We start from the raw sequence: 23,085 nt of genomic DNA, 5'->3' as shown, positions 1-23,085 counted from the left end.
ACCCAGGGCATCCAAAATAAATATTAAAAAAAAATTTTACACTGGGCATGCTGCTCAATATAATCATGTTGTTTTAATTTTTTACTGAAGTATAGTTGATTTACAATGATGTGTTAGTTTCAGTGTGTAGCATAGTGATTCGGTGAATATATATATATTCTTTTTCAGATTCTTTTCCATTATAGGTTTTTATAAGGTATTGAATATAGTTCCCTGTGCTATACAGTAGGACCTTGTTATTTATTTTACATATAGTAGTGTATCTGTTAATTCCAAGTTCCTAATTTATCCCTTGCCTCCCACTTTCCCATTTGTTAATCAAAAGTTTGTTTTCTATGTCCGTGAGTCTCTTTCTGTTTTGTAAATAAGTTCATTTGTATCATTTTTTTAGATTCCACGTATAAGTGATATCATATAGTATTTGTCTTTCTCTGTCTGACTTACTTCACTTAGTATGATAATCTCTAGTTGCATCCATGTTGCTGCAAATGGCATTATTTCAGGTTTTTTTATGGCTGCGTTGTATTCCATTGTATATATGTACCACATCTTCTTTATCCATTCATCTGTTGATGGACATTTAGGTTGTTTCCATGTCTTGGCTATTGTGAATAGTGCTCCTATGAACATAGTGGTGCATGTATCTTTTTGAATTAGAGTTTTGTCTGGATATATGCCCGGAGTGAGATTGTTGGATCATATGGTAATTCTATTTTTAGTTTTCTGAGGAACCTCCATACTGTTTTTCATAGTGGCTGCACCAACTTACATTTCCCCCCAATGGTATAGTAGGGTTCCCTTTTCTCCACATTCTCTCCAGCATTTGTTACTTGTAGAGTTTTTAATAATGGCCATTCTTAACAGTGTGAGATGGTACCTCATTGTAGTTTTGATTTGCATTTCTCTAGTAATTAGCAATGTTGAGCAGCTTTTCATGTGCTTATTGGCCATCTGTATGTCTTCTTCGGTGAAATGTCATATCGGCAGGCCGACTCTCAACCACTGCGCCACCAGGAAAGCCCCTTCTGCCCATTTTTTGATTGGGTAGTTTGTTTTTTTGTTGTTGAGTTGTATGAGCTGTTTGTATATTATGGAAATTAAGCCGTTGTAGGTCCCATCGTTTGCAAATTTTTTTTTTCCAATCCGTAAGTTGTTTTTTCATTTTGTTGATGGTTTCCTTTGCTGTGCAAAAGCTTATAAATTTGATTAGGTCCCATTTGTTTACTTTTGCTTTTATTTCATTTGCCTTAGGGGACTGACCTAATAAAACATTGCTGGTGAATTCCCTGGAGGTCCAATGGTTAGGACTCGGTGTTTTCACTGCTGGGGCCTGGTTTCAATCCCTGGTTGGGGATCTAAGATCTCACAAGCAGTACACTGTGGCCAAAAGAAACCCTAAACAAAACAAAACAACAACAAAAAAGGGACTTCACTGGTGGTGCAGTGGTTAAGAATCCACCTGCCAATGCAGGGGACACAGGTTCAAGCCCTGGTCCAGGAAGATCCCACATGCCTCAGAGCAACTAAGCCCATGCGCCACAACTACTGAGCCTGTACTCTAGATCCTGCAAGCCACAACTACTGAGCCCTCCTGATGCAAGTACTGAAGCCCACATGCCTAGAGCCCGTGCTCCGCAACAAGAGAAGCCACTGCAATGAGAAGCCCATGCAGTACAATGAAGAGTAGCCCCCGCTTGCCACAACTACAGAAAACCTGCACACAGCAACAAAGACCCAACACAGCCAAATAAATAAATATTTTTTTAAAAAAACAAAAAAGACCATTGCTACAATTTATGTCATCAAATGTTTTGCTATGTTCTCTTCTAGGAGTTTTATGGTGTCATGTCTTATATTTAAGTCTTTAAGCCATTTTGACTTTATCTTTGTGTATGGTGTGAGGGAGTGTTCTATCTTCATTGGCTTAGAACCAGTGAAGTGCTGTGGCTGTTCAGCTTTCCCACCACCACTTGCTGAAGAGACTGTCTTTTCTCCATTGTATATTCTTGCCTCCTTTGTTGAAGATTAGTTGACCGTAGGTGTGCGGGTTATTTCTGGGCTCTCTATTCTGTTCCACTGATCCAATCATATTATTTTATTTTATTTTTTATTTTTATTTTTATTTTTTTTGTGGTACGCGGGCCTCTCACTGTTGCGGCCTCTCCCGTTGCAGAGCACAGGCTCTGGAGGCACAAGCTCAGCGGCCATGGCTCACGGGCCCAGCCTCTCCGTGGCATGTGGGATCTTCCCGGACCGGGGCACGAACCCGTGTCCCCTGCATCGGCAGGTGGACTCTCAACCACTGCACCACTGGGGAAGCCCTAAATACAATCTTTTATTTAGGAATTTTCTACAGGAATTTATTCCTGTACAAAATTTATTAGGAATTTTGTAAACTGTGGCTTTTGTAAACTGTAATTTATTAGGAATTTTGTAAACTGTGGCTCAGGGTACCTGTCCTTAAAAATTGCTACACTCTGAGATAACTGGTTGAAGAATATATTACAGTACAAATTGTCAGCAGAAGAAAGGTTTTCAGAGTCTTCACATCTTGTTGAAGTCTGAGGAGGAGAATGTTTTAGGCAATGAAGACCATTTCAAGAAACTGAAGGGCAATTGGAATACAGTTTGTAATGGGATGTCATCTTACGTCCTCTAAAAAGATCAGCTTGTCCTGCTCTCTTTGTGCATTTTAATCTGCTAGACACCCTGGCAGACAAGTTCTCTACACTGTATATATGCAAGCCTGTGGACCCATGTTATTTCCAATTTGAGTTCAATCTCCCGCCATCATCAAGATCTTCACCTGCCATCCATGTGGGTTGCTGGGTGGTCCATCTGAAGTCCCCATGCCTGCCATGAGGGGCTGAGGAAGCCCTTGGAGAGGACTGCTCCTAAAGGAAGAGGGAACCAGACAGGACAAGTTTGTGCAGAAGAGAGATGTGATGTCAAGTAGAGTTTGGGGGCTGCCATTCAGCCTGGTGTCTCAGCCTGGGATCCCCATATAATCGTGTCTTAGTGCTATGGGAGCAGCAAATAAAAGAGCTTTCAGTTAAAGAACACTCAATTAAAACAAAACCAAAACCCTCTGTGAGACGGTGAAAGAACATAAGCAACGCTGTTCGTATTCATTTCCTAAGGCGGCTGTAAAAAGTTACCACTACTGGGCTTCCCTGGTGGCGCAGTGGTTGAGAGTCCGCCTGCCGATTCAGGGGTTACGGGTTCGTGCCTCGGTCTGGGAAGATCCCACATACCGCGGAGCGGCTGGGCCCGTGAGCCATGGCCGCTGAGCCTGCGCGTCCGGAGCCTGCGCTCCGCAACGGGAGACGCCACAACAGTGAGAGGCCCGCGTACCGCAAAAAAAAAAAAAAAAAATTACCACTACTGGGTAGATGAACACAAGAGAAATTTATTGTGGCACAATTCTGAAGTCCAGAAATCAGAAATCAAGATGTCAGCAGGACTGTACTCCCATTGGAGACCCTAGAGAACAATCCATTCCTGCCTCTTCCATCTTCTAATGGCTGCCTTAGCATTTCTGGGCTTGTGGCCTCATCATTCCAAATCTCTCTTCATGTTACCTTCTCCTCTGTATGTCTGGCTCTTCTCCTCTGTGTTTGTATCTTATAAGGATACATATGGTTGCATTTAGGGCCCACTAGGATAAACACCTCCTCTCAAGATGGGTAATTTAATCACGTCGGCAAAGTCCTTTTCTCCCCAATAAGATAACATTCACGGATTCCAGGGATTTGACGTGGATATCTTTTGGGGGCTATTTTTTGGCTTACTACATGACTCTTAAATACCCTAAACAGAGTAAAATTTAAACTAAGAGACAAGGTACTCTCCCCCTGCTTTGCCCTGAACTTCAGTAGCACAAGGGGACAGTGCAGGATGCTGGCAGCAGAGTCCAGGGACATAACATTGTAACTGAACTGATTTAATACTAAAGACCCAAGAGAAGCGCCCTGTGGGCATCCAGAATTATTTAAGATGAAGAGTAGGGAGAACTTTGCAGGCGGCTGGGATCCTGCATTAGCAGGAGAGGCAAGAACACCCTAAGACTTGACTATTTGAACAGTTTGTAACAAGACCAGTACACAAAGCCTGTGGCTGGCTTGGAGGAGGTCCAGAAGAGGCTCCCTGCACCCCCTAGTTTGCAGCTGTTGATCTGACAGGTCAGCCTTTTCCAAGGGACTCAACTCTTGGCCTCTAGGGCTGCAGCGTGCTCTGCCTCTGGGAGAATAGCCAGCTTGGTGCTTGTCAAGGCTTCACTGCCCGACCCCAGGCAGCTTGGTCCTTCATGCTGATTCTGGGTCTGGATGGTGTGTTCCAGGCCCAGCCTGGGCCAGTATCAAAGGTCACCCTTGTGCCATCTCAAACCAGCTTGGGTTCTGGAGATGTAGGATGGAAATGGCCAAAGATCCAGGGTGTACAGCAGGCCAGAGGCAGAACGCTGGCAGTCTGTGGGCTTATGTGGTGGGAAAATACTCAGACATAGTGCAGCCGGGTCCGCCATACCCAGGCCTTGCAGGCAGCACCAGCGTATCAAACAATCTGAGAGCTACGGGCAGCTAGGGTATGCTGGTAGGGCTGGATGGGCTTGACATTGTTAAACACTTAGTTGTGTATGTGGGCAAGTCTTGAGGTCTCCGAGCAGAACCTGAGCTTTGTGTTTGTTTTGCTGTTAAGAAAGTACAAGTACAAATTATGTTATTGTCTTTTTCCCTGATGGCCTGCCTACTGATCTGTTGCTTGAGAGAATCCAGTGCACCTCCCACAAATACTCAAGTAGCTGGGGAGTGTCCTGGCACCCAACCTTCTATTCTGCCCTGTTAGTGTGAAGCCCCTGCTCAGGCCCTCAAGCGGGAGGGACACAGGATGAAATATGGCATCTCTGGAGCCTTGGGTTTAGCGCTGAATTAGGAAAGACTGTTGCAGTGGAAAGCCTGGGGTGGGGGTTCAGGGGCTAACTGCCAGGATTTGACTTTCAGTGATAAGACATGGAGGTGGGTGAGTTTAGTGCAAAGAACTGGGTTTTACTCGCTAGGAGCCTATTCAGCTCTGCAGGGGCTAAACCTAGGTGCTTTTTTTTTTTTAAATATGGTTGTTTGTTTTGATCTCCAGCTTCCTGCAGTATCAGTTTCTGTCAGACTAGTTTGTTAAAAAAGCACTTTGAGTAAATACCAGGGGCCAGGATGAAAGTCAAATAAGGAGACTTAAAAAAATGTTTTGTTTTCACATAACTTGAATTTAATTCCCACTCAGGGTTAAACAAACTTCTCTTCAGAATAAAGAATGCCCATTGGCTTGGGTGAAGTTTCGGAGCTGGGGGAAAAACAAGCTATAGCCCTGGAGTTGGAGACCCACCTTATGGTATTGCAGGCATTTGGTTGCATCTACGGGCTTTAAAACACCAAGAACAAAATTGGAGAAGAGTTGTACCTTTTGTTATAAACTAGCTATGTTCCTGAAAAATTATATGAAAAATTTCTAAACTGACTCCTATTCATAGTGCAATAGATGAGCTCTCCAAAGAAACTTCACCAGAAAGTTTCATAAAGCAAGCCTCAGGACTTCCCTGGTGGTCCAGTGACTATAACTCTGTGCTCCCAATGCAGGGGTCCCTGGTTCGACCTCTGGTCAGGGAACTAGATCCCACATAACGCAACTAAGAGCCTGCGTGCCGCAAATAAGACCCGGCACAGCCAAATGAATAAAAGCAAGGCTCTTGCAGGGCCAGGATTAGAGTGAAGCAAGTAAGGGGTGGCCAAAATACTTAGCGATCAAGATGAATAATATGTTAATGTAATATTCTAACAAATCAAAATTAAGGCAAAAAATCCATGATGAACAAATCGTCAAAATTTTAAATGAAGACAGGTCCTGTCCATGACTCTTTTTTTTTTTTTTTTCAGCAAGTTAAAAAGATTTATTACCATTCCAGGTTTCATATGAGTCCAGAACCCAGGGCTAGTCATGGGTGATTACATTGCGTTTGTGACACTTTCTTCTCTGAGTTTTCAAGCACCTGCAATTGCTTCAGGTGACGATAAGGTTACTTCTTCTCTGGTTGAGGGATGGAGAGAAATTTTCAGGTGTCAAGCCCCATGATACCCTCATCACTCACTACCTTGCTAAAAGTGACCCCGTCCTTTTGTCTCCACTGAATGCAAACACCTTAACGACTGCTTATGTATTCAATTACTGTGCATGTGGATTTTATTACATGTTCTTAGTATCTCTATCAGTGTTGCATGGATTAATTTGAAAGTCTCCCTGAGATAGACTTTCAACTGAAGTCTACAGTGGACAGTGACCCTCACGATTAGACATATGGACTGGATGACAGTGATGATGATCAGTGGCATCCTAGTAACCACCAGATATAGCGTAGAATTGTTTCGTGAAAACTACTTGCAGGATCATCGTGTGATGAGCCGTACGGGGACCCAGGGGGGTGCAGAGACAGAAAAGAAAATAGGAGGTTAAATCCACTTTGACTATATGTGGGAGCCTGGGATGACATTCTGAAGAAGTACCACTGATATTCACTTTTTTCTTTGTTTCCTTTTGCCCAGTGGGTAGAAAATCCCCTCCTTGGGCAGACACTGCTGCCCTGGAAGACCAACTGTGCAATGATGAATAAAAGGGTGGTGTGCTGGGTATTTTCCATTTTTTCCTACCAGATCCACTTTCTCAACAAGGATCCCTGGTGCCCTGTCTTTGAGTTGGGTTAGGAAAATGGGAGGCAACCGCAGAAGATAGAGGAGGGAGAAGAGAAGCGTTGGAGTATTTAGTCCCCTGGCTCCCTTCCAGCTGGGCTTCAGATTGGCTGCATTCCTCCACTGAAGGACCCAGCTGTTCAGTCCTTCTCAGTTGTTGTCTCTGAGCTTTGTAACTACTCCCTCCCCCTGTCTCTTTAGACCTGGGGTAGGGGGTGTTCTAGCCCTGAGGGGTCTCAGCATTTCTCATTTGTTTCCTTAACCCTACCCACACCTCGTAAATAGCCTTATATTAAACCTTCTTCCTCCATTGACCTCTGTTGGTGTGGCATCTGTCTGTGGCAGGACCCTGACTGATGTCAGTCGTAGGTGCCTATCACCCAGCAAAGGTGGGGCACAGTCCCGGCCTCAGGACCCTTGACTCTGGCAGTTACCTTTCCCCTTAGAGAATAAAGCAGCCCTGCCTGGCATTTCCTGGCTATAGATCCTGTGCACAGTCAGGTGCACCTGTGAATGAGTGAGCTGCAGGAAGTTTAAAGAATGGAGGATTCCCATTAGCATCATCTCTTTGGATTTAAAATATTTATTCAAGAATTTGAAGCTTGACCTCATTCCCAAGGACGACATCCAATCACCTGCCACTGAGAGGGGACAGCCCTTAGTCAGCATAAATAAATACAGCCCCAGCAATTGTGTTACTATTAAGCTTTCTTCCTTGTTCCAAAGAACTGGGAAGAGCAGACATTTCAGGCCCCAGACAAGATGCTCTGTATCTCTGCAGCTGTGAAGATGACAGGCGATATCAAAAGATCAAGGGACTTTGCTGCGCTCACTGAGGTACCATCTGCATCCTCCTGTACCTTTAACTTGGTGTCTCATACCTAATGGCTTCCAGGACATCCCCAACCCCCTTTTGTACCACCTCTGTCTCCAGGTATGCCTCAACAAGGAAGCACTGTAGCCCTGATAACTTGGCAGGTAACTTACAACTCTAAGGAAAATTGACCTTAGGATGAAGCTAAGGACAATGGAGTGGAGGAGTGGAAAGAGCCTGAGTTCTTTTTTAAAAAAAATTTTATTGGAGTGTAGCTGATTTACAATGTTGTGTTAGTTTCAGGTGTACAGCAAAGTGAATCGTTATACATATACACGTATCTACTCTTTTTTAGATTCTTTTCCCTTATAGGTCATTACAGAGTATTGAGTAGATTTCCCTGTGCTATACAGTAGGTCCTCATTAGTTATCTATTTTATATATAGCAGCGTGTATATGTCAATCCCAATCTCCCAGTTTATCCCTCCCTTCCCTTTCCCCCCTGGTAACCATAAGTTTGTTTTCTACATCTGTGACTCTGTTTTATAAATAAGTTCATTTGTATCATTTTTTTAGATTCCACTTATAAGTGATATCATATGATATTTGTCTTTCTCTGCCTGACTTACTTCACTCAGTATGATAATCTCTAGGTCCATCCATGTTGCTGCAAATGACATTATTTCTTTCTTTTTTATGGCCGAGTAATATTCCATTGTGTATATCTACTACATCTTCTTTATCCATTCCTCTGTCAATGGACATTTAGGTTGTTTCCATGTCTTGGATATTGTAAATAGTGCTGCAATGAGCATTGGGGTGCATGTATCTTTTTGAATTATGAATTTCTCCAGATACATGCCCAGCAGTGGGATTGCTGGATCATATGGTAGCTCTATTTTTAGTTTTTTAAGGAACCTCCATGCTGTTCTCCATAGTGGCTGTACCAATTTACATTCCCATCAGCAGTGTAGGCGGTTCCCTTTTCTCCACACCCTCTCCAGCATTTATTGTTTGTAGATTTTTTGACGATGGCCATTCTGACCAGTGTGAGGTGATAGCTCATTGTAGTTCTGAGGATGTCACTGAGAAACTGATGCACACTGTTACTGCAGCCCATCCTAATTCTGAACTTACACTATAGTGACACAGTGAGATCCCTTTTGGTTTTCATCAGTTTAGTCAGGGTGTTCTGTTTCGTTCAGTCAAAAGCAACATAACTCAAGAGTATCTACAAAAAATCCATAGCTAACCTCATATTTAATGATGAAAGACTGCTTTCCCTCTAAGATCAGGAACAAGGATGTTCACTCTCACTATTTCTATTCAGTATGTTTGCATACACACACATACAGTACTAATAAACAAATTCAACAAGGTTGGAGGATACAAGCTCAATGTACAAAAGTCAATTGTATTTCTATGCACTAGCAAGACTAACCCAAAAAGGAAATTAAGAAAACAATTCCATTTACAATAACACGAAAAAGGATAAAATATCTAGGAATAAATTTAACAAAAAAGGTACAAGACTTGTATACTGAAAATTATAAAACATTGTGGAGGGACTTCCCTGAGGGTCCAGTGGTTAAGACTTCACCTTCCAATGCAGGGGGTGCGGGTTTGATCCCTGGCCAGGGAGATAAGATCCCACATGCCTTGCAGCCAAAAAAACCAAAACATAAAACAGAAGCAATATCGTAACAAATTCAATAAAGACTTTAAAAATTGTCCACATCAAAAAAATCTAAAAAAAAAATTGTGGAAAGAAATTAAAGAACTAAACAAATGTTTATGGATATGAACATTTAATATTAAGACAGCAATATTCCCTAAATTGATCTGAAGATTCAATGCATTCCCTACCAGAATCCTAGCTCTCTTGTAGAAATTGACAAACTTATCCTAAAATTCATATGGAAATTCAAGGAACCCAGACTAGACAAACAACCTTGCAAAAGAACAAAGGACTTTGAAGGAGTCCCTGATTTCAAAATTTATTACGAACCTACAGTTATCTAAAGAATGCAATACTAACATAAGGGTAGGTCTATAGATCAATGGAATCGAATTGGGAGTCCAAAAATAAACCCTTACATTTATGACCAACTGATTTTCAACAAGAGTGCCAAGATAATTCAGTGGAAATAGAATAGTCTTTTCAACAAATGGTGCTGAGACAAATAGATATCCACATGCAAAAGAATTAAGTTGGACCCCAAAATCACACTGTATACAAATATTAATTCAAAATTGATCAAAGACTTAAATATAAGAGCTAAAACTGTAAAATTCTTAGAAGAAAACATGAACACATCTTCATGAACTGAGATTTGTCAATGCTTTCTTATACATGGCATCAAAAAACACAAGTGATGAAAGAAAAAAATAGATAAGTTCGATTTCTTCAAAATTAAATACTTTCATGAATTGAAGGACACTACCAATAAAGTAAAAAGAAAACACACAGAATGGGAGAAAATATTTGCAAATTGTATATCCCATAAGGGACTTGTATCTAGAATATATATGGAATTCTTCAACTCAATAACAAAAAAGATGAATATATGAATTTAAAAGTGAACAAAAGATTTGAATAGGGAATTCCCTGGTGGTCCAGTGGTTTGGACTCTGAGCTCTCACTGCTGAGGACCCAGGTTCAATCCCTGGTTGGGGAACTAAGATCCAGCAAGCTGCAAGGTGCGGCCAAAAAATTATTTTAAAAAACCCCACATTTCTCCGAAAAAGATACACAAATGGCCAACAAGCCCATGAAAAGATGCTCAACATCATTACTTGTTAGGAAAATAGAAATCGAAACCACAATAAGATACCACTTCACACCCATTAGGATGACACTATCTAAAAGACTGTAAGCCCATGAAAAGATGCTCAACATCATTACTTGTTAGGAAAATAGAAATCGAAACCACAATAAGATACCACTTCACACCCATTAGGATGACTATTATCTAAAAGACTATAAGAAATGTTGACAAGGATGTGCCTTTCTCCAAGAATCTCCTTCAAAACTCTTTGTTTTAGACTCTTTGTCTAAAAGCTCTGTTCATTCCTATGAAAACTCAGGCTTTAACTACAAGGAGGGAGCTCACTCCTGGAGCGGTTTACCTGTTCACATTCAGTGTATAAAAACTTTCTGTCTCAAAATGCACCTTGTGTGGATGCTGCAGTGTAGTCCCTGGGTTCCCTCCTGGAATGAAGGACTTGCCCCTGCTGTGGAAATGTGGCCAAAAGACAGCTCTCGCCTGTCAGCCCCCTCTTTGAAGACTGCCTCTAACGATAAAAACTGCCTTGTCCCAAGTCAACCTCTTTCCAAGGGTAGCACACATGCAATGACTAATCAACACAAGGGTGTAAAGGCCCAACCCCCTCACTCTGACTTGGGGCATCTCTGCAGGACCATTTCAGACCCGAATCTCCCTGTGGGGTTGTTTAAAGCCCTTTGCTGGGTCTGCAGCACAACTCAGCTTCTCCCTTTGTCCCCATCCTGCTTCCTCTCCTTCCCTTTCACGGGTGTTGGTTGCAAGAGCACTGTGATGCCCTACACGAACACACAGACACACACACACACACAGACACACACACACACACAGAGGCTTTCTTTATTTATTTATTTTTGGCCACCCCTTGCGGCATGTGGGATCTTAGTTCCCTGACCAGGGATCGAACCTGTGCCCCCTGCATTGGAAGCGTGGAGTCAACCACTGGACCACCAGGGAAGTCCCCATGTAGGCTTTCAATATTTATTTATTTATTTAGGCTGTGCCGGGTCATAGTTGCGGCACATGGGATCTTTTTTTTTCAGTTGCAGCATGCGGACTTCTTAGTTGTGGTATGCGTGTGGGATCTAATTCCACAACAAGGGATCGACCCAGGCCCCCTGCTTTGGGGGCGTGGAGTGTTATCCACTGAACCATCAGGGAAGTCTCCCTACATGGGCTTTAATATGATGCTCCATGTCCCTGTTGCAAAACATCAAGAGCATTAAGGGGTAGGGAGCTGGGGCCTCTAGGTCTCAAAGTCAGTAGGACCTGTGTTCTTCTTATAGGATTTGTTTTCAATAATTCACCAGTATGAGCTGCATACACACTGGTTTCTTTACCAGTGAATACATTTAGTTAAATGAATAAAATGTACAGCCATACTAGAAAGGACATATTCAGCAATTCTCATTTAGGTCCTTATTTTCATGAGGGGAACACTTTCCCTATTCTTTGGAAAAGAATTCTTTCCTCATCTATGAAAGGGAATAAATAATCTCTTCAAACAGTTGTAGAGTAGTGAGTTAGTATATGTGCCCAGCATGTTGTGAGTGCTATGCTTACCAGAATAACAAAGACATGAGAGTATTTTGAATAGCAGCTCCCTTTGTTATCCCAGGACTCTCAGACTTAATGGTTAAGGTTCTGCAGTTTCTCTCTGTGGGAGGAGGGTTGCTAATTCGTTCATCTTCACTTGAGACATTTTACGTGCATATGTGGGAGGGGCTCTTTCCCATAAATGCGACAGACACTCTGTGCTTCATGATAATGCATATTACATTCCCCGTGGAACCCACTGCAACATCATCATAGAGGTATGTGCCTTGTGAATCTTGAAAGGGTACATAGTGTTTCTTAGGTGTATTTGTCCATGAAATCCACCCCCTCCCTTGGTTTCTGAGTCATACCTAGGAATTATTTCTTGAATAGTGTCCTGTGAGACACATTTCTGGAATCCCTGATCTCTTCCAGGTGATTCTATTAATTTAGGAGGACGTTTTCCCTAAATAACAGCAGGGAACCTGCTTTATGTGTCGGGTACCAAGCATTGTCCTGAGAGCTGTACAAGCATCACCTCTTTTAACTCTCTCAATAGTTTTTTTAGAGATGGCCCTTTAAAGCCCCACTTTAGAGATGAGGAAATTGAGGAGCAAAAAGGTTAAATAGCTTGTCACACAGCAAGTAGTGGAGCCAAGATTTAAATCCAGGTCTATCTGACTTGAAAGCCCATGAATTTCAATTTCTGGTTTGAACATGGTGATATAAAAGTAGCATCTCTCTTTTCTCTTCATTGAAATCAGCCAAAAGCAACAAAGAGATAGAGAAACAAAGATACAAAATTATTTTTCTTAGAATGTAGGAGATAGTTAAAACCCCAGGTCCCCATTTATTTGGAAGGGCTGCCAAAACCAGTAAAAACCAAGGGGACATGTGGGAACAAGAAGAGAAAAAACCTACAGCAAGGGGACACAGGGGCTGTTTATCTCAGAAAGAGCTGGATGCACTTCTCCAAATCAAGGGGCAAAACCTAACTCTCTTGTTTGCTATATTTGGGTAAATATGTGTCTGCTGGTATCAAGAATTTCCCTGCACCCTGTTTGATATCAAAAGACAAAGATAAGCCTTCCAAGGAACCGGAGATTAGCCACATTTGGGAGAAACCCTGTCTTTGTGGCAGCACAGAAGAGTCTTTGTGTTGTAAAAACTTCACAGCTGCTCATCTTCATTGCTTAGGAGATGCAAAAGCTAAACAAACTCACTTAAAACCCCAAATAAAGAAAAGTTCCAGCTAGCCTGACCCTTCTCCTACACAAACCTTCTGAAAACAGCCCATCAAGGAAAAACTCATATCCTGCAAGACTGAATAATATAAAAGAAACCAGTGCAGGAAGCTACACAAAAATACTATAAGAAAAAAAGTGGAAACGGGTAGGAAATCACATAGTAGACAAAGAATACAACCTGGTATGTTGCTATGAAGCAGATAATAGATGTGATCAAATTTTTCATCAGGAATTTTTAAAATTTAATGAAGCAATTGCCTGTGTGAGACCAGCACACAAAGCAAACAATGCCAAAGGTCAGGAAGGACACAGTGAGATGATGGGATAAAATGAACTGGCAGAGCTCAGATGTCAGCGCAAGCCCAGTAACAAAGCTCACCTGTTCTTCTACATACATCACTAGTAGAGCACAAAAAGGATGATGATAGCAAATGGAAACAGGGTAGGTTTCTCTTACGGCCAGAGCATAATTGGAGGGGACATTTGGGGCTAGATGAGCTCACCTCCAGAAATCCAAGATGGTCTGTTATAGTTTTTGGTACAGCTGTAGGGCTAACTCTGACTACAACTTTCAACATATATGATGTATTCATGGAGATGTAAGGTAGAAACTAAGTATCAATAGATTGTGTCAAAGTTTCTCTTGGCTGTCAATTTTTTTTTATTTTATTTAAAAAATTTTTATTTTATTTATGTATTTATACAGCAGGTTCTTATTAGTTAATCTACTTTATACATATTAGTGCATATGTGTCAATCCCAATCTCCCAATTCATCCCACCACCACCACCCTGCACCTCTGCTTTCCCCCCTTGGTGTCCATACATGTGTTCTCTACATCTGTGTCTCTATTTCTGCCTTGCAAACTGGTTCATCTGTACCATTTTTCTAGATTCCATGTATATGCGTTAACATACGATATTTGTTTTTCTCTTTCTGACTTACTTCACTCTGTATGACAGTCTCTAGGTCCATCCATGTCTCTACAAATGACCCAATTTCATTCCTTTTTATGGCTGAGTAATATTCCATTGTATATATGTACCACATCTTCCTTATCCATTTGTCTCTCAGTGGGCATTTAGGTTGCTTCCATGACCTGGCTATTGTAAACAGTGCTGCAATGAACGTTGGGGTGTTTCAAACTGTTGAATGGGAAATTTAGTTTGAAAGAATCATGCCAAGGAATGATTGCTATGGGAAAATATAGGAATTCTTAAATCCTTTAACACACACATACACACACACACACACACAAACATGCATGTACACTAGATAGATAGATAGATAGATAGAAAGACAGACACACACGTATATCTTAAATAGACTCTAAATGTGTAGGCCTAGGCCTTTCCCACCAGAGACTACAAAAACTGCCACATTTTCCTCTCATTGCCAGATATCATTAGCTTAAGCCCTCATTTCACTAGCCTTTAGGAAATCTAGCGTTTTTTGATTGTGTTTTCCACACCAAGTATCACTGAAATTCCTGGAAAATGCTTACTTCTGAAATTCATCTTGGTTGTCCCTTTCCTCCTCAGCAGTGACTAATCATCACCTCTGAGCCATCTTGGGCCACCATTTCTTCTGCCAAATTCTTCCCCTGGAAGTTCCTAAAATGCCCTCCCTCTGGTTACTGCTGCTTTCCCTTCTACCGCTTCATCCCAACCAGGCACAGACCTCTCCCTCATTTCTACAGAGCACCAGTGGAAACCAGGCTGTAATGTTTAAAAAAGATTTTTCTAGAAGCTGGTGTCTAACATGAATTATAACACAGGCCTAGAATCTTCACAGTCCTTGAATGCTTCACAGGAGTCCCTTGTGGAGCATAGCTTTACTTAAACCCCAGCCTGCAGTCACAGACTGAGGCTACTAAACATCACTTTTCTCCTGAGAAGACCCATGAGTGAGTCACTGGTTACATTGTGTCTTCCAAGAGTTCAGGTCCAAGTAGAGGATGGAATTGCCCACTCACACCTGTGTAAAGCCTTCTTCCAGAAGCCTTATCTCATGTTCTAGGACCTACATTTTCCCAGAATGATTGACAGTAGAAATGTCCCCTTCCCAACCAACAGGGCTAACCTTGCCCCAACTGGGCAAGCTGTTTCTCAAGAGATCCAGCTAATTCAGTACTTTATAGGATCACAGTCTAGTGCCAGGTCAGGCACAGCTAGTCCAATCAAATTTATTTTTTAGAATCTCCTTTAATTCAAGAGAATAACGCTCCAGCTGTTTTCAGAGTCTTGATTTCCTGTTTGCACAGCAATACACATGCATACCTTTACCAAAAATAAGAAATAATATATTATCTATACCTTACACATTATCATTCAGGGCATTTTAACTTCTTGGAGCCACACATATCGAATCCATCCATTCTAGAAGATATGGTAGCCAGTCTCTGAATATACCCCCAAAAAAACCATACCTCCTGGTATGAAATCCTTGTGAAGTCCTCTCTAACACGAAATCTTGGCTAGCCTCATGACTCACGTATCCAATCGAACGAGACAGAAGTGACATTGTGCCAGATCTAGGCCTAAGGCTAAAGAAGGCCAGGAAGCTTCTATGTTTGAACTTTTGGGAGCCCTGAATCACCATATAAGTCAGACTACCCTACTGAAGAGACCATGTAGAGGGAGAGGTCATGTAGATAGAGGTCCCAGCCTTCCAGTCATCTCTGCCAAGGCTGCAGACATATGAATGATGCCTTCTTGAAGGTTCCAGCCATTACCACTCTCCCACCGTTGCAGCTGGTTGAGAGGCCCCAAATCACTGTGTTCTGGAGTGCATTGTTATGCAACTATAGATAATCGCGACTTAACCTGTTGTCATACAAGAAATTCACAGGAAAAAAAAAAAGGTAGCTTACTCCAAAGGCGAACTTTTTTAAAAATTTATTTTATTGAAGAATAGTTGATTTACAATGTTGTGTTAATTTCTGCTGTACAGCAAAGTGATTCAGTTATACATACACATATATACTCTTTTTCATATTCTTTTCCATTATGGTTTATTACAGGATACTGAATATAGTTCCCTGTGCTATAGAGTAGGACCTTGTTGTTTATCCATTCTATATATAATAGTTTGCATCTGCTAGTCCCAAACTCCCAATCCATCCCTCCCCGACCTCCCTTTTCTTTTGGCAACCACAAGCTTGTTCTCTATGTCTGTGAGTCTGTTTCTGTTTCATATATAAGTTCATTTATGTCATATTTTAGATTCCACATATAAGTGATAACATAGGGTATTTGTCTTTCTCTCTCTGATTTACTTCACTTAGTATGATAATCTCTAGGTCCATCCCAAAGGTGAACTTTTTAACTGTCATCTTTTATCTGCTTAAAGTTGTAAAATTTTAATTGTTTCCCTTTTGATATTTCAAATATTTTAGGAACAGTATGTAAGATTTGAGCTCAAAGTACCATCACTTTCTTATCCCCTTAGCAGTCTCAGTGTAGCTCATAGCTTTCACAGGTCAGTTTAAGCCTGAAATTAGGGTACAGGATCTCTTTCCTCCTTCCATGCTTAACTCCAAAGGTCATGGCCTTTCTCTATTACAGTAAGTGAGTTAGTTAAATTAAACAAAGCTACTTATGAAAGAGCATGCATTAAAAGTTTTACAAGTATAAAAAAACACATGAAATTTAAAAACATTAAGCTAGAGATATAGGGATGGAATGAAAGGTAAATGTAATAGAATGGAGCATATTGTACACCTAGATTAAAATTAAAATTTTATTCTAATCTGACCTTACAACATCGCAGTTAGTATAAGGCAATTCCATTTTTACCACTGCCTAAGGGAATCACTACTGAGTCAATGGTTATTTTGTGTGGCCGTCTTACCTAAAATATGTTTTTGCGACATAGAGCAAGAGGACACTATTTTATCTCCACTTACTCAAATAGCCAATTCCCAATTACCCAAAAGCAATATCATGGGTATAATATCATATGTTGCTGACAAGTCTCCTTCTGCCAGTTAGCTCCCTCTCGTCATCCCCAAGTCCATTATCTTGGTCTTTGTAATGGCCTTCTACTCCTGGCCCACAAGGTCTATAGGAAGACAATTCATATCTATTCATTCAATCATCCATTGATTCAACAAATATTCAGTGAGTACTTACTATAGGATAGATACCCTTCAAAACACTCAAAATAGGGTAAAAATTCTAGCTGCCCTATCACTGCTGCAACAATTACAGAACATTTTGTAGTTTACAAAGTGTATTCAAACACATTACTTCCTCTGCTTTATTAAATTGGTCACCAAACATTTAAACCTCTCAAAACGAGGCTCATTCTTCCCACCCATCTCTAAGTTGGTAGGATTTTTTTTGCCTAACTTCAGCACCATTTAATGAGGGTTACTAGTGCCCTGAATTATTCCAGACATAAAGAATGATAGTGATATCTCTGCACAGAGAGGCCTAATAGAAGTTTTTATCAATAAGTGGTCACAAATGTAGGTGATGATGTCATTGTAAAATCACAATTTATTGTATAAATAATACAATGCAGTTGAAAACTAAGTGCAACTCTGAAAAACAGAAATGACGCAAGCAGACAAAGAGAAATAAATGACCAGTGTGTTATGATAATAAGTGCTTTATAAATACCTACTTACATCATATTAAACTTGGGTGGAGAATGGGGTTGGGGGAAGCTATACTCACATGTGTCTCTCTCTGGTTCCCGAGTATTTCTCAGGATTTTCCTTACAAGGTGGGCACACAGTTTTAAACTCCATGTCTTAGGACAACGTCCAAATTTCCTTAGGTGGACCTGATATATTATTGAATAAGCTCAAGCAAATGATAATATTTTATTAGTAGCAAGAAAAGCATTTTGAACATGTAGCAACATTTTCTTAAAATAGGTGATTTCTAGAATCTTCAGGCTAAAAAACAAAAATATTCAAAAGATAGTATGGATTTCTCAGATTTAAAATGTGGGCATTAACATTGTATTTGCTAAAATTTGGTTGTCTGTTTCAATATATAAAAAATAATTTGAACACATTTGATATGGGTGGCTGAATGATAGTGGTCATTTGAAACATGTTTCTCAGAGGCTGTATCTAGGCATGAAGAAATTTAAGATCTAGTTTTGTTTTTCAGTCCAGAGTGAAGGTAACAAATGTTGAAAGCTATTAATTTTACAGATGATGGAAAAATGATGAGAAAGGAAAATGAGAATCCCGTTTCCCTATGACTTCAAAGAATCCTGTAAACATAGCTTCATTCATGTAAGAAAAGAAACCTGCTAATTATATTATATGTAATTATATTATTATATATAATAAGTAATCTCATAGTTGCCTATTTTATAGAAAGAGAAGTCAAGCCTTGGGAGAAGAGTTGTGCAAAAGTGGAAAAACCAGAATGAAGCCCCTAGATTTTCTAACTTCTTGGCTCAGACTAACCCTCCATGTAAATGGAGATACGTTTTCCTCTTGGTCTAACTGGTTCAGTGGGTTGTGAGCTCCTCCCTAGTGGGAATGTATCTTCTTCACCTCCCTGGTTTCCATGTCACCACTCACCCACTTCGTTTCTCTTCCTATCTCTCTAGTCCCTTCTCAGTCTTCTGTAGGTTTCTCTTCTATCATGTGCCTCCTACATCTTGCAGCTATTGGTCCTTCCTTGGCCCTTTTTCCTTTTGACGTTATTCATTCTCCCTGGGTAAATTTTTCTTTCCCATGTCTTCAACTACCAACCATATGCAGATGGGTTTCAACTTTAATCTCCAATACCAACTTCTCCTAACCTCCAAGCCTATCTGTCCAGCTGTCTACTGAGTGTTTCCTGGAGTTCAGCATATCCAAAGCTGAGGTCCTCATCTTCCCCTGAAGACCTGGTCTTCTTCATTTCCCCCCATCTCAATGGATGTCACACCATCTACTAAATGTTGAAACCAGAAAACTGGGAATCGTTCAAGATTCCCTTTTCTTTCACAGACTCTACATCCAAACCATCAAGTCCTGACCACTAGTCCCTGAAATCTTTCTCAGGTTTGCCCTTGCCTGTCTGTTCCTATTGTTGCTGCCTTTTTTTTTTTTTTTCAAGTTTTCATCCCTTCTCGCTTGGACGAAACACTACCCTCCTTTACTGGTCTCCCTGACTTCAGACCCATTTCCTGGCCGCCCCCCCCATCCACCATAGTGTCTCCAAAGCAGCTCTAGATATGAATTCTCTGTTAACCTTCAGTGGATCCTCATCCAGGACAATATAACATGGTCCCTCTCTATCTAAACTTCCTTGTCTTACACCAATTTCATACTTTCATAAATCCTTTCATGCTGCATTTTATGCTCTAAGAACATCAAACTCTTTGTAACTCCCCAAATGTGCTAGGCCTCCCTGCCTTTGCATGGCCTTTTCTCTCTGCCCTACCCTGATGTCCAGCTGGCAATGTGCACAAGCCCTTCATGTCCTGGTTCAAGCATTCCCTCCTCTGTGAAAGCCTTCCCTGAAGGCAGGTTTTATCCTTCCTCCTACAACTGCACCAGCCACACTACTGTTAGCGCATTTATAACATGGATTGTGAGGCAGGAGCATGCTTTGATATAATGAATTGGAAAAACTCAGTCTTTCCCTCTTATGTGTCTCCTTTACCACCACAAAGCACTTCACTTCTCGTTACTAAACATGTGCTGGTTTTTCCCCCACCACACCAAGGAATCCTCTTTGACACGAGCTAGGTGTCCTACGATTTAACTCAATTCTAACACTGTTTAGGTGGAGATAGTGTCAGATCCCATAGGTTAAGTGCTCAGTCCCATTAAGACTGCTACCAACCTGGGAATGTAAATTGACACAGCCACTGTGGAGAACAGTATGGAGGTTCCTTAAAAAGCTAAAAATAGAACTACCATACGATCCTGCAATCCCACTCCTGGCCATATATCTGGAGAAAAACATGGTCCGAAAGGTTACATGCACCCCAATGTTCATTGCAGTATTGTTTACAATACCCAAGACATGGAAGCAACCTAAATGTCCATCGACAGAGGAATGGATAAAGAAGATGTGGTACATATATACAATGGAATATTACTCAGCCATAAAAAAGAATGAAATAATGCCATTTGCAGCAACATGGATGGACCTAGAGATTGTCATACTGAGTGAAGTAATTCAGACAGAGAAAGACAAATATCATATGATATTGCTTACATGTGGAATCTTTTTTTTTTTACATGTGGAATCTTTAAAAAAAAATGATATAAATGAACTCATTTGCAAAACAGAAACAGACTTACTTTTTTTACATGTGGAATCTTTAAAAAAAAATGATATAAATGAACTCATTTACAAAACAGAAACAGACTTATAGACTTAGGAAAAAACTTATGGTGACCAGGAGAGAAGGTTGTGTGGGGAGTGTCAGTTAGGGAGTTTGGGGTTGACATGTACACACTGCGATATTTAAAATGGATAACCTGGGACATCCCTGGTGGTCCAGTGGTTAAGACTCCACACTTCCAGTGCAGAGGGCATTGGTTCTATCCCCAGTCAAGGAAGTAAGATCCCACATGCCTCACGGTGTGGCCAGAAATGTTTTTAATTAAAAAATAAAATAAAAAAAATAAAATAATAAAAAAAATAAAATGGATAACCAACAACAGGGAACTCTGCTCAATATTATGTAACAACCTAAATGGGAAAAGAGTTTGAAAAAGAATAGATGCATGTATATGTATAACTGATTCACTTTGCTGTACACCTGAAACTAACACAACATTGTTAATCAGCTATACTCCAATATAAAATTAAAAGTTAAAAAAAATGTACTACCAGAAAACCAAGAAAGAAAGACTGCTTCTACCCTACATTAGATGCCGATCACAAGTAGTAGGTCCCCAGGTTACCCACAACTTCTGCCCGATTTGCCTACAAAGCAAGGGTGCCCATGACCCCCTCTTCAGGTTCAGTTAATTTGCTAGAGCAGCTCATAGAACTCAGGGAAATATTTACTTATATTTACTAGTTTATTAAAGGGTATGATAAAAGATAAAGCTGGACACCAAGATGAAGAGTGATATATAGAACGAGGTCTGGGAGGGTCCCAAGCTCAGGAGCTTCTGTCCCTGTGGATTTGGGGTGTGTCACCCTCCCAGTGTGTAGATGTGTTCCCCAACCTGGAAGCTTGTCGAACCCCATACTATTGGGATTTTTATGGAGGCTTCATCATGTAGGCATGATTGATCATTAACTCCATTTTCAGCCCTTCTCCCTTCTCAAGAGAATGAGGGGCAGGGCTGAAAATTCCAAGCTTCTAAGTATGGCATGGTCTTTCTGGAGACCAGCCCTCATCCAGGAGCCATCTGGGAGCCCACTGGGAGCCCAGGGTTAAGGCAGGTGGATTGTACCTTTGCCTCCATAGTGTGATTTTAGGGACCTGAGCAGCTCCCTACAAAGCCTTCTTACCTGCTCGTTCTAGGTGATGCCTGGAATTCCATTGTCAATACTCCATTCCCTTAACCAGAGATTTTGATCCTTACTAAAATGGAGGCACATTTGGGAGAAAAAATATTTTGAGTTGCTATCAATATTTGGGGTGACCAAGAGAGTTGAGGAATTTTTAAAAAAGAGGTGATAAGGTGGAGAAGAAGAGAGTAACAGGTACCTGGAGATTGGGAAGGGGACTCCATGAATAGAGAAAAAAGACAGAATAGAGAAATGTGGGGTGCAGATTCTTGGTGGACTTTGCAGTGCTGCCTTGGACCTACTGTACCTGTGCATGGATAGGCTTTGGTTCTGGATCTGGGAAGGCTGGGACAAGAGGACAGAGATGCTTTCCCCTTTCTGCCAATTCCTGACAGTAGTCATTGGCGGTGTGGGATTATCCTGGCCTGCTCGGCAGCAGTTTTCTGTCTTGGATCAGTTGGTGCTTTTCTAAGCACGAAGAGAGCTGAATTGGACTAAATAGACGTAAACACTGCGGCATGCGCCGACTCACCAAATTGCTTCCTGAGCTTGTGATGCAGAGAACTATGTAATTATGAGACTAATACGTATATGTTGGCTTGAAGAAATTAGACATATACACCCAATTGCCAAGAGCAATGAGAAAACATGGATTTGTTGGAGCCAAGTGAATGGTATGGAGACAAGGACCTTGGAAGCTTGGGTTTTCTGATGAGAAGATACTGCTGAATTAAATCTAATTGCTGCAGGAAGTAGCTCTCACTTTCCAAAGCAAAGAAACAGTCATGGCTGTGGCATGGCTATGACAAGCAGGACCTGAAGGTGTGTCTCAGAATTTCCTAAGATTGACTGCCAGAGCAGCCCATTGTTCTCCTATTTCACTGGGTCTTCTCAAATGGGGTGAAGATCTGTTTCTCTCCAAGTTCATCTCAGCTGTGCTTCTGTCCCAGTTATTGAACAAGTGATGTACCCCTGCTGTTGCTTAGAAACAACTGTACAGTCAGTGATTGTAACTTAGGTGTCTCTGGAAACTTAGCACCTCTTTGCTCTTCACCCTTCCTGCCGATGGCTCTGCCAATTTCTCAGCCTCTGAGTTGGTAGATAGTAAAGTAAGCTCTTGCCAAGAGCCAAGGAAATGCTTGTTGATTCTCCATCAGGAAAACAATGCAATCACTAGTTCATCTCAGTATAGGGTTAGCAGGACCTTAGTGCTAGAGCTTGAAATGCAGTGGATAAGTAGGCCCCCAAGGACTCCTCTTGCAGGTTGCACAGGGGGAGAAACAACAGGGGTGAAATGTCCCTTCACTGTGCTCGAGAGATAATTGCGCATACAAGAATGAACGGGGGCTTCCCTGGTGGCACAGTGGTTGAGAGTCCGCCCGCCGATGCAGGGGACGTGGGTTCGTGCCCCGGTCCGGGAGGATCCCCCGTATCGCAAAGCGGCTGGGCCCGTGAGCCATGGCCGCTGGGCCTGCGCTTCCGGAGCCTGTGCTCCGCAACGGGAGGGGCCACAACAGTGAGAGGCCCGCGTACCGCAAAAAA

This window comes from Neophocaena asiaeorientalis, unplaced genomic scaffold, assembly GCF_003031525.2.
Source record: "Neophocaena asiaeorientalis asiaeorientalis breed wild unplaced genomic scaffold, Neophocaena_asiaeorientalis_V1.1 scaffold19, whole genome shotgun sequence".
NCBI classification, from domain to species: Eukaryota; Metazoa; Chordata; class Mammalia; order Artiodactyla; family Phocoenidae; genus Neophocaena; species Neophocaena asiaeorientalis.
Note: the sequence above shows the minus strand (reverse complement) of the source record.